We start from the raw sequence: 12609 nt of genomic DNA, 5'->3' as shown, positions 1-12609 counted from the left end.
TGACAACGAGTGAAAGAGTGGCCAAAAGCAAAGTATGCTGTGGGCAGGATGTCAGTTGTGGTGTCTGCCACAACAGAAGGGTCCCTGGAGCAGGTAGGTCGGCACTCAATACCTAGCGAGACGGAGTAAGACCAGAGGAGAGAACTCATGTGCATAGGATGGACTGAGCTCGGACTGGAGCCACAAACAAGTTGAGAGTTGCTATTGGTCAAGCCCCTTACTTGCTGAATTGACAAATAGGAAACAGTAATGATGCTTTACTCTGTGATTTGATACTTGACAGATGGTAACCATGAATGTGACCAGTAGAATTAAAAAAAAATTGTTTGTTTCAAACCGCAACTTCGTATTATGGCTTTTTCCTCAAAATGTAAATTACTGGAATGGAGCCTTGCGAAATCTCTCGGGCCAATCCGCTGGAGCAAAACATGTCTTCTATTTTTCAAAAAATTAGATAAAAAAGGAAATACTTCTCACACCGAATGAATTGCGATGTCTCCTTATAACTGAAACTTTCGGTGGTGTTGGAAATCCTAGATTTCAATCTACTAACTTGGCTGTAGGGCTGCACCCACTGAAACCCTATACACATACCTGCCAATCTACATCAAGTAAAGCTAAAAATGTGGAATAGGTCCGTCCACTAACAACCCCACGTCCCCTTACCCTCTTGAGAGCTTCGGACCTTAATTATGGAGAAATGAACAAAGGCACGAGAGTGTGGGTTTCACAAAAGGGAAATACACAGTGCTGCCAAAGTTTTAACAAGTAATTTTTTCCCTCTCCAGGATTAAGATACTTATTGAAAGGCTGCAGTCCTCCCCTCAACCAACCAAACCAGGGCTGCAAGTATTCTAACATTTTTTAAGTTCAAAAATATGTTTATTGAAGAAAAAGCAAATCTCAATACAAAAAACAAAGTAACATTGTATATTCACATGAAATACCTTTTGAATACAAGGAAGAGTTAGGTGTACAAGCAATCAGAAATGGTCTATCAAAGCAAAAGAGATTGGTAACAATAGAAAAACCAAGTCACATAATGTGTAAACAGTAATACAAGGGAGGATTAGCTAAGCATATAATAAATTACAATAGCAGAAAAATATAGGGAGGATTAGCTAAGCATATAAAAAATTACAATAGCAGAAAATGATGGAGGTTTGAGAACTTCTTGTTGTACAGGAGTTAGAGAGGATGAACGCCTAGCACTTGCTTCAATAAAAGTTGTAACAAGGAGCCACAGACCCAGACGTTTCCTAGCCATGATAATAGGGTACACAAAAGCTGTATCTAGTCTGTGGTTATAACAAATAGCATGCCACCAAGTTGATAAGAATATTTGGTGAGGTCTTTCCAATTTTTAGTAATTTGTTGAAAGGCAACTGCCAATAATAGGTCTATAATTTTTATATTAGATGTTTGATCTGATCATATCGGGGATAAACTACCTAAAAATATATTAGGCACAGAAAAATGAAAATGAGAGTTGAAAATTAAATTGATTTGGGTCCATACCTTTCCCCAAAACATATGAACAGGCAGACCTGTAAAAAGTAAGTGGTGAAGGTCTGCGTGAGGGTAGGAACATGACCAACAAGCTTCCGGAACACAAACTTGTTGTTTATGCAGAACAACTGGAGAGAATAATAACCTATTGTAAATAAAAAGTGTTTGCGTGGTGTTAGCAGCTCCCGAGGATTTCCTAATCTTACTCTATATTTTATTCCAAAGAGTAGTTGGCCATTCAACTTCCAGGTCTTGCTCCCAAGAGAGTTCTATCTTGGATTTGTCGCGTGGAGTAAATTAAACTTGTAAGTAATTATAAATGGCAGAAGCTTCGGGATTGACTTGTAATAGGGAATGTAATTTATCGACCGGAGAAGTAAGAGGAGTACTAAAGGAGGTGGGTGGTGTGCAGCGAGTGTATGCAACGGAAATAGCTTGCTTTAGAAGTATATACTTAGAATGGAAGTAGGATGGTAACCCAAATAGATTTTTAATCTGCGGAAAAGACATGAATTGGTCTTGTTTATATATTTGGTAAACCCATATTAGATCCTATTGTCGCCACATTTTCCAGTAAAAAGGTTTATCACGTATCAATATCAAATTATTATGCCATATCGTGGAATTGGAGAGAAGAGTTCCATCTATGGACACATTAGAGCGTGCAGGTTGCAAAATCTTAGATGTATATTTAATTATGGGGTCGACAGATGTTGTGGTTTTCAGGAGAAAGAGAGATGCTCTTGAAAGGAGAGCTCAAGTTTAGTCCACAGGGGGTGATTTGTAGAGGATTGTGAGTGCCATCTAGATCATTGTCGGAGCAAAAAAGATTTTTGATATATGGTGAAGTTAGGGAAATTTAACACCCCCTTCTGACTTTAGGCGTATCAGTTTGGATGTAGACATGCAAGATTTGTTTATTGCACCAAAGAAAAGAGGATAACAAAGAGTTTTTCAATTTTTTAATTTTTTAAAGGAATGGATAGTGGAATGTTACATATTGTATAAAGAACTATGAGGGACAACATCATTTTTATAGTGTCAAGACGGCCCCACCAGGATAAGTACAAAGGATGCCATTTAGCAGTTAAAGTCGATATTCTCTGAATAAAGTTATCCATGCATCTGGAAACTGTATTTGAGATGGAGGAAGTGAAGTATAGGCCCAAATACTTAATATAATGGGGACACCATGCAAAGGTTGAAAGGGCAAAATCATCTTTAAAGGTGTTCTTTGTTAGGGGTAATATTTCACATTTATCTTTATTTAATTTATACCCAGAAACAGCTGCAAAGGAATCAACTTCATTTAGAAATACAGGAATAGAGGATTGGGACATAAATAACAATATATCATCCGCATATGCTGCCAATTCGCAAGTGAAACGGTTCTAAGGCCAGGTTAAATAGAAACGGAGACAGAGGACGTCCCTCCCTAGGGTAAAAAAAGAGGAGGACATACCATTGGGGCTCACTGCTACTTTTGGGTTCGAATACAGAAGCGAAATTAAGGAGATTATCTTAGGTCCAAAGCCAAACCACTTGAGGGTTTGAAAAAGATATGGCCATTCCACTCTATCAATTGCTTTCTCAGCGTCCAATGCTGTGGCAGCCAGAGAATACGTAACATGGGAGGATTTGGATAAAATATCAAAAAACAAACGGGTGTTGTCTGTGATATATTGTCCTTTAACGAAACCAGATTGTTCCAGTCCCAACAAGTCAGAAAGGTGTGAATCTAGTCGGAAAGCTAAAGATTTAGAGAAAATTTTATAATCAACATTGACGAGAGAGATTGGTCTATAGTTTTTACAGTATTTCAAGTCTTTCCTCTCTTTGGATATAAGGCATATGAGAGCTTCAGAGAAAGGGCAGGAAGATTTACCCAAAGACAGAAAGGAATTCAACAGTAAATTTAATTTTGGAATTAATAAGGAAGCAAAGTGTGTAAAAAAAATTTAAACTGTAAACCCATCCGGGCCAGGGGCTTTGTCTTTTTTAAGTGCCAAGAGTGCAGCATGGAGTTCTTTTTGTGAAAGGTCTAGTTCTAAATTGGAAAGGTCGGGTGGAGCTAAGGAGGTTCAATTTATGTCAGATAAGAACTGAGAAATGTGCTGTTTTGTAGGAGATGCTTCTGAGGCGTAGAGGGTTTGATAGAAATTAAAAGATGTGTTTAAAATGTCATCATCTTTATATTTCAATTCCTGTTGAGCATTCATTATAGATTCTATATTTAATTTATTATATTTAACTTTCAAGTAATTGGCTAAGACCTTGCCAGCTTTGTTCTGCCCGTCATAAAACTTTGCACTGGACTTCAAAAGGTAGGTAGAGGCGTTATTTGTTGATTCATTAATTAAATTGAAATTTAACGTTAATAAGTTCTGACAAACATTCTTTTGATCGAGATGAATAGAAAGAGTGTTCAAGTTTTTTTATCCTAGCTAGAAGAGAGTTGGGGAATTCTTTTGACTTTTTACATTTTTTAGAGACATAGCCAATAATAAAATCCCTGCCTATTGCCTTGAAGGTGTCCCAAATCACATGAAAGGGAAGGTCATTTGTCTGGTTCATTGAGAACTATTCATTGAAAAATGAAGTGAAAGAAGAAACAAAAGTCTTATCCAATAGGAGGGAATTGTTGAAACACCACTTCTGTGGGGTACTGGGTCCATGTAAAATGTCTAATTTCATAATAATGGGAGCATGATCAGAAAGTAGGATAGATCCAATCTCTGCTGCCATTAATGACTGTGATATATTATGAGAGATGAAAAAATAGTCAAATCTTAACTGGGTATGGCGAGCTGGAGAATAATAAGTGTATTCTTTAGTAGGATGGTTGCATAGTCGCCAGGCGTCGATAAGCTTGTATTGTTTGATACTTTGTACAAATGATTTGTGGGCTTTGTGAGGGACAAAGCAGATCATAGAATTATGATCTAGAAAGGGGTTATGTACTTGATTACAATCGCCTGTGAGTATAACGTTTTCATCAATACAATCTGCCAGTTGATGTGCTAAGGTCGACAAAAAGGAGGGTTCCCCAGTAGTCCGTGCATAAACATTTAACAGGAAAATTGGAACTTTATCAATCAGAAGCTTAGTAAATAACCATCTACCATTACCATCAGAGCTTTGTGATAATTCTTTAACAGAGAGTGATTTACGACAAAGAGTGAGAACTCCATTCCGTTTGCCATCACCTGGCGAATAGAAAACCTCCCCAACCCCACCTCTCCTCAGCTTAATAGATTCCTCTGCTGTTAGATGACATTCCAGTAAACATGATATATATGCACCAAGCTTGGCCAAGTGGGTCAAGACCCGTTGTCTTTTAATGGGAGAGTGGAGACCTTTCACATTCCAAGAGACAATGTTTGAAGACATATATAGAAATATGAGGACCAGTATGTAACAAATAACCATTAGGAAAAAAGAAGAAAGAGGTATGAACCAGAAGACAGACCAACTAACTGTAAAAATAACCCATTGTATAGAGAAGAGATAAATACAGGAAAGGTAAAAAGGACTTGCATGTGACAAATGGAAAATGCTAAAAAGAAAAACATTGTATAGAGTATCAAGATAAGCAAAATGAACTAGGAGTAAGCTAAGGAAAATGAGATAATCAGAAAGATAAAGAGTAAAGGATAAGGAGTAACAAGAAGAAACATTATGCCGATACAAGTTGAAAACAAATGGCAACGAATGAATACAAAATGGTAGAGGTTTTTTTGAGAATAAGGAGAAGAAAGTAACTATACCTAGAAGGAGTCTAAAACATAAAGAGGGTGGGGAGGGATGAGGCCCACACGTCCGGACTCCACAGGATGAGACGTCACAACTTCGGGAAAAGCAATTACAAACATGAGGGAAGGACAACGTGAAGAGGAATCTGTAAGGAAAAAAAGTTAATTAACCAATTGCGATACTATAAACATGTAAATGACTAATAAAACTTTATAAGTATAAATCTACTTAACAAACTAGTAAAATCACAATAACTAGAGCATAACAATATATAAATGAATGGGTAGTCTATGAGCTACAAAAACAGCATCAGCGGAGTAAACATTTAAGTTTGAGCTTAGATATTCTGCAAGAGAACAACCATCAAAGGTGGGATCTAGAAATTTCCATTCTATCAGGGCAATGAGAATTCAAGAAACGTTTGAGTTTATTCGGGTCATCGTAAGTAACGGGGCTATTGTTGAAGGTTACTTTTAACAAACAAGGGTGGAATAAGCCAAACTGTGCGCCAATAGAACCCAGACCAGGTCTCATAGACAAAAACTCCTTTCTTCTATCTGCTGTAAGTTTTGCATATTCCTGCGAGAAGTAAAGTTGGTTTCCTGAGGATGAAATCCGCTTTAGTGAACGGACTGCAGCCAGTACCTTGAGGAGATCTGTGTACTCCAGAAAATATAGTATCACACCTCGTGGTTTACGTGGTGCAGATAGCGAAGAATGCAAGGGGCCTAGCCTGTGGGCACGTTGAATGTTCAAGACTGTGATTTCTGGCAACTTGAGCACTGTCGGCAGGAAAGATTTGAAGAAACTTATAGAATCCGACCCCTCTGAACCTTCCGTAAATGCGTAAATTATTCCTTCTATTCCTGTTTTCAAGGTTTTCGATCAGCTTCTGACAAGTTGCAACCTGTGATTGAAGAGCTGTCACCTGAGCGTAGGTCAAACTCAAAGAGTCCACACATTGTTCAACTGCTGTGATTCTCTCTTCCATTTTTGACCATCCCTCAGTCTAGACTTGTATCTTCGAATTAGTCTCCTCTACAAATGGGCGTAATGCCTGTATTTCTTCCGAAAGAATGTAAATTGAGAGAGACGAAGAATGCTTTGGACGATCTTTTTTTCAACAGCTTGGTTGAAGCCTTGGTAGTTGCAGCGGAAGAGGCAGAAGCACCCTTTGGAGAAGAGTCGAGAGAGTCGTCCATTTTGAGGCTGTGAACGTAGAGACGAGCACGAGAAATAGATGAATGATTTGCCGGTGACAACAATATTTTAACTGTTTTCAATCTGTCCATATAAATAAGATACAAAAACAATCTTATCTGAGGAAAAAATAGGTTAACGAGATACAATTCCTATTGCAAACAAGGAGAAGCCGCACTTGAGACTCTCCCGAGCTTAATGAGAAGAAAAAAAATGCACTTAGAACTGAGAAGATTGTCTTGCTCAAAGACAGAGGAAAATAAACTGTATTAAATAGCAATATTAGGATATAAAGAATTAAATAAATAATTCACATGGAGGATAAGCACCTATAATGCCTTTGGAGAAATGAAGAGACCTTAATTATGGAAAGCGAGCCTTATAGCCAGAATATAATGACCCACATGATGACATTGACATAATATACATGTGCTAGAAAACACAGCACCAAAGTTAGAAACACTTCAGCAATACATTAAAAGAGAAAAAGAAAAGCTAGGAGTGTACATAATTAATGTCACCGAAATACATGCAATAATAATTTGAGCAAACAGTGTTCATTAGAAGTCCTGTACGTGTAGGCTACGTAAATCCAAAATGGCCGCTGATGGTTGAAGTGAACAGAACAGAATTCCGGTTCTGAGCGTTGATACTTTGCCAATTAATTACTTTCTGGGTCAAAACTGGCCAAAACTGCTCAAGAGCTATGCATCATTCAGCCTGTTGTGGTTAAAAACGCAGTGACACATGGTTAAACTGAGCGAAAAGAAAAGAGTCACCTCAGTTTCCTAGAGCGTTTTAAAATGGCGGGCGCCATCAGATGACGAGAAAGAATGGGTGATTTCAAGCCCCGTAGCGTGACTTCCTCAATGAGAATCACACCTCTGGGAGCAGCTGGTTTTTGACGTCTGCACTGCAGGTTTCGCCGGCTCTCTTCACGCAGAAGTCATAGTGGTGCCTTCGTTAGCGCCGCCGTCTCCGGGAGCTCTACGGAGCCGCCGCCATCTCCCACCGGCGCTAGCCACGCACCCCAGTATTCTAACATTTTGAATCAAATAAGGGGGGGCTGGAAATTAACCCATACAGGCTAGTGCCGTCTTGACCCGCTGAATTAAAATCTTTGGGGCTTATTTACAAGCCCTTTGCACAGCCACTACATTACTTTTTCCAATATCAAAAGTAACGCACCGGCGGCGCAAGTAGCTTGTAAAGCACCTTTGTGCGGTTCTCTTGTGGTTTAGGGCTTATTGTTTTCTGATTTGGGGCTAAACCAGTGGAAGTTTTTACATTTCTCTTGAATAATACTATTTCAGCCCTTGTCAAGGAAGCCCATGCTTCCAACTAATAAAACAATATCTTTAAGTATGCCCAACCAAATATGAATGTTCAGGGACTCCTATCTCTTATTTATTGAAAAATACGATTTTTTGATTTACATAGACATTTTTGATTTCAAATCTTAATAAGAGGAAAGAGCACACAAGCTGTGCACATATGTCCCTAGATGCGTGACATTCATGTTATGGGACAGCTTGGACGCCACTTCTTTTACTGCACTGCATGGCTGTCCCTGCATTACAAGGTGTGGTGGACAGGAAATTTGATCGGTGTCTAGCTTTCTATTGGAAGGTAATGGTGATGATTCAGATAATGATTTCTAATGCTCAGTAACTAAAATATTAAGATTAATTATTTATGTTAATATTGTTGAATGTTTTGCTTTGATTACTATGGTAGTTATAAACAGTTTAGTAGCTGTAAAGGCCGTAATAATAACATTAAGTGTAACATGAAGCACATTTCATAGAGTTGTTAGGAATATGCTAACATTTCATTTTTAGGGCTGCCAACTTTGACATTTAAACATAATGAGAATTTCTTTTGAATTCATCAGATTCTTCAATCTTTAACCATGAAATAATAATCAATTCTGAAGGAGAGGAAGAGACTAATGTGAAAGATCATTATGTTCCCAAAGTAGGAGAAGCACTTTCAAGATTCAACCCTGGTAAGTAACGACTGAACTGAAAAGCACAAGTCCATCAGGCCATTTTCACTCAACCACACATTATTTGTCCTCCCAGAGAGCACCTTGAACACTGAAGGATGTTTAGAGATCTTATAGTGCAAGTACATTTAATAATGAGACTAGAGTGGAACCACCTGGGCACTCAGGATAAACTCACACCCATGACTTCTTACTCTCACAACTGAAACCATCAATTGCATATCAACACATGCCATTTCTCTGTAGTTCTTTGTTTATCTGAATCACCATAATCTTCATGAATTTTATTTTAAAACTCCTTCGCTCCATTCTATTGTGTTGGTATCCCTGGGGACAATCAGCATTCCATGATCGTGACTATCAATAAAAGGCTTACTTCAATATCCAGGGCTGTTTATTTTGGGTAATATATTACTGTTTTTGGATACTACATTACAGTTACCATACTAGTTTTCCTGCTGAGTTTGTAAGAAGCTAGCATATGCAAAATGTTGCCTCTGTCAAACTTTTTTGATGACCTACCTTGTCGCTTCTAGAGAGCTGATTGGAATAAATAAAATTCACAAAGGTAAAATTTCTGTAAGTTAACTTTTTTCAGTATTGAAAGGAAACAGGCTTTTTGCAACTTTTCCCACACTGTTTGCCCCCATTTGAACTATTAACTGCCGGTGTTTCGACTTTGAGAGTGTACTGAGGTCTGCTAACCAGACCTCAGTGCCAGTGTTTTAACACAATACCAAAGTTATGTTAAATTGAATACACCCAGTTGGCAAGTACTGGCTTAATTATAAGTCCCTAGTATATGGTACCCCAGGTAGCTAGGGCATGTAAGACAGAGTGTTCACCCAAGGCTGCAACACTGTTTGTGCCACTCTGCAGGTGACAGAGACAAAATGGACCCTAGCCTGCCACTGCAGACTGACAAGGTAGCGTGTGACCCTGCCGGTTTGACGTTGCCATTACACCTCATGTCAAAGCCACCACTTTCCTTAAGTAATATATGTAAGTTTCCCCCAAGGAAGGCCTATAGAGTCCTATGACCGGGAGCTGTATATTACTAAGTAAGACATATGATTTTCTATATGTCTTAGCAGCAACCCTTCCATAATTGTTTTGCTGTGGAAAGGTTAGGAACCCCATTGGTTGATTCAGGGTTACCGGCTGACGCCCTAGTCTAGCTATCTTCTGAACGGGACCATCTAACAAAGTCAAGTAAGGTATCAAATTAATTTTGACATTAAACCCGACCTGATGCCTAGGCAAGATATAAAGTCACTATTTAGGATTATCAACTTTTAGAAAGTTGCCACTCTGCAGCCCAGCTAGTCCAGTAGCTTCACAAAGGCACTGCCACATAGATGGATTTCTGACCGCCTGGGGAGACGTGAACGAATCCCAGGCCTGGAAAAAATGGCATTTGCTACAGAGTGAGGTGTCACCTCCTCCCCAGGATGGCCACTCGGGGTGTTAGCCCAAAAGGCAGACTTCAAAGGTGAAGCCGACTTTGAAGGACCGCTTGTGACAACATCCCTGAGCAGGATGCCTTTTGTTCCTGCAAACAAATAGGGCACAGAGTTAAGGGAGGGAAAAGTGTCCAAACCAGTTTCCTGTGGGTGTGTAGCCCTGCGGTAGCCACACCTCTAGGTGGGCCACCCTGCTCCTCAGGACAGAGGAAGGGTATGCCATCTTGAAAGGGGCAAGAATGGGGTACTCTGGGATAGCCAGGTGCTATGCATTGCAGGAACTTGGTCACTAGAGAGGAGGGGACCCAGTAGCCTATTGGCTAATGACTCTGTGGTCCCCTCAGCGCTTGTTTCTGGGATAAATATCGCCCCCCTGGCACCCTACCCCTTAGTTCTCACTGGAAAAGAAGAGAGGACCAAAGAAGGACTGCCCTGCTGCCCTTGAACCATGCAAAGAAAGGCTGTAACATCCAGAATAATGCACCTGCTGCATTTTTGGGGTAGTGCAATTAAGACTGTGCCTGTGGCTCATAACCCTAGGAAAAGTTGTTTCCCAGCTTTATCAAGACCAATGACTCCAAGGATCATTCGACTGATCCCCTAACAAGCTCTAGGACCACAAGAGCTGAAAGAGCCAAAAACAACAAAGTGGTAGCCACTGCAGCAGTTTTGCTGTTTCCAATTGCCGAGCACGATAAAAAAAAATCCCAAAAAGCCAAAACCTGTACCCAAGTCTGGTGGACTCACGAGTGCTGTCCAAATTTGGATTTGTCATACTCAAGGGACATCAGCTCTCACAAAAGAGTTTGCATCCAACCATAGTGCAGCATGATCAGTAGTGCAGCATCAGCTGTCTGACTACTGCAACGTAGAGGACTTCAAGCTACCGCAATCTCTGTGGTCAAGTCGCCCCACATCACCCGTGGTTCGATGAACCACCACAAGACACCCCTAGTGAAAAGGGCAAATTCACAAACATCAGGAGAGGCACCACCTCCTGATAAAGAATCAAATTTATTAGATGCCTCGGGGTAAAGAGTAACTGCTCCATTAGCCAACCATTGTTGCATAGCCAATACACAAGGCCGATTGGCTAGGTATTATAGGGCACACTGGGATGAGATGTAAGAACTATTACAATATTTCCTAGAAGAACACAAGAAAAAGGGGCAGAAAATAGTGCAGGAAGGCAAGCTTATCTCTAATTCTGAAGCAAAGAGGATAGAATCTAGGTAGTATCTTCATGTCCCTGGATACCCTCTCCGCCCTCTTCTGTTTCATCAACTCCATGTCCACTAGTACTCAACATAGGCTATACATGAGGCAGCATCTCTTGATCCAAGAGCGCGGTGGGTGCAGTCAGCTGTGCTAAGACCGTACCCCTATAATCTGCCCATCGTTGCCATATGCATGTAAGGCGGTATTGTTTTTGATTGCGGTCCCACCTTCTGTGTATGTGCCTCATGCAAGACTAAATATGCTTCCTCTACAAGAATGTTTAGTACGTCAGTGGAATCAATCACAGGGTTTGCTAACAGATCTAGTGTTGGTAGACTGCCGCACTCATCTCTCTCTGCAGTGTTGAAACACACAAAATGTATCAAAAGAGCGGCCCTTGATCGACCCTATTGCACAAGTCGTGCTCACAACGGACATATCTCTCACAGGGTGGGGAGCCTATTTGCAACATTTAACAGTTCAGGGTCTTTGGGATACCATCTGTAGGAAAGTAGTATCTGCTTCTTATGGTTACCCCCATGTTTTGCTGATGTCTCACTGTTTTTGGCCTAGTGTGACTAGGAGCCTGCTAATCAGGACCCAGTCTATCTGCTTTCTCCCTTAAATTGATATGCATGTACTTTAAGTACACTTCAGATTGGATTCTGGGGTACCCTAATCAGTCCCCACCCAGTATGTATGTATGTATGTATGTAAGAAAACTGCATTCAAGGACCGGCTGGACAACAACGCACACAACTGCAAGGAACTCTTCAACATCGTGAAAGAGCTCTCCAACCCCAACGCCGGAAACAACGACATCACCCCATCGCAAGACCTCTGCAACTCCCTCGCCTCCTACTTCCACAACAAGATCGCGGACATACACAACAGCTTCAGCACTCAACCGGCGCACGCCACGACCGAACCACCGCCCCCCACCACCACCCTCCGTGCCTGGACTCCGATCAGCACCGAAGACACCGTCCGCATGATGAACTCCATCCACTCCGGATCTCCAACCGACCCCTGCCCGCACCACGTCTTCAACAAGGCCGACGCTGTCATCGCACCCCACCTGCGGGACATCATCAACACCTCCTTCGACACCGCCACCTTCCCGGAGAGCTGGAAGCACGCCAAACTCAGCGCCCTACTCAAGAAACCTACAGCGGACCCCACCGAACTCAAGAATTACCGCCCCATCTCGCTCCTCCCGTTTCCAGCCAAAGTCATCGAGAAGACCGTCAACAAACAGCTGGCCGCCTTCCTCAAGACGAATGGATCCCTCGACCCCTCACAGTCTGGCTTCCGAGCCAACCACAGCACCGAGACCGCCCTCATCGCTGCCACCGATGACATCCGAACCCTGATGGACAACAGAGAAACAGCGGCCCTCATCCTCCTAGACCTCTCCGTGGCATTCGACACTGTCTGCCACCGCACCCTAGTGCAGCG

The 12609-nt window shown here is 41.2% G+C and overlaps 1 pseudogene across 1 annotated transcript in view; it reads left to right on the top strand.

The window, feature by feature from the left end:
* The window catches only part of LOC147685048 (uncharacterized), a 127103-nt pseudogene that overhangs the window by 94820 nt on the left and 19674 nt on the right, over positions 1–12609 (top strand). The window contains exon 3 of the transcript XR_015300751.1: positions 8357–8470. The product of XR_015300751.1 is annotated as an uncharacterized LOC147685048 (transcript). The remainder of the gene's footprint in view (positions 1–8356; positions 8471–12609) is intronic.

The sequence above is a fragment of the Lissotriton vulgaris genome, chromosome 10 (genome assembly GCF_964263255.1).
Source record: "Lissotriton vulgaris chromosome 10, aLisVul1.2, whole genome shotgun sequence".
In the NCBI taxonomy this organism is placed as follows: Eukaryota; Metazoa; Chordata; class Amphibia; order Caudata; family Salamandridae; genus Lissotriton; species Lissotriton vulgaris.
This window is presented reverse-complemented; position numbering and strand designations above follow the sequence as displayed.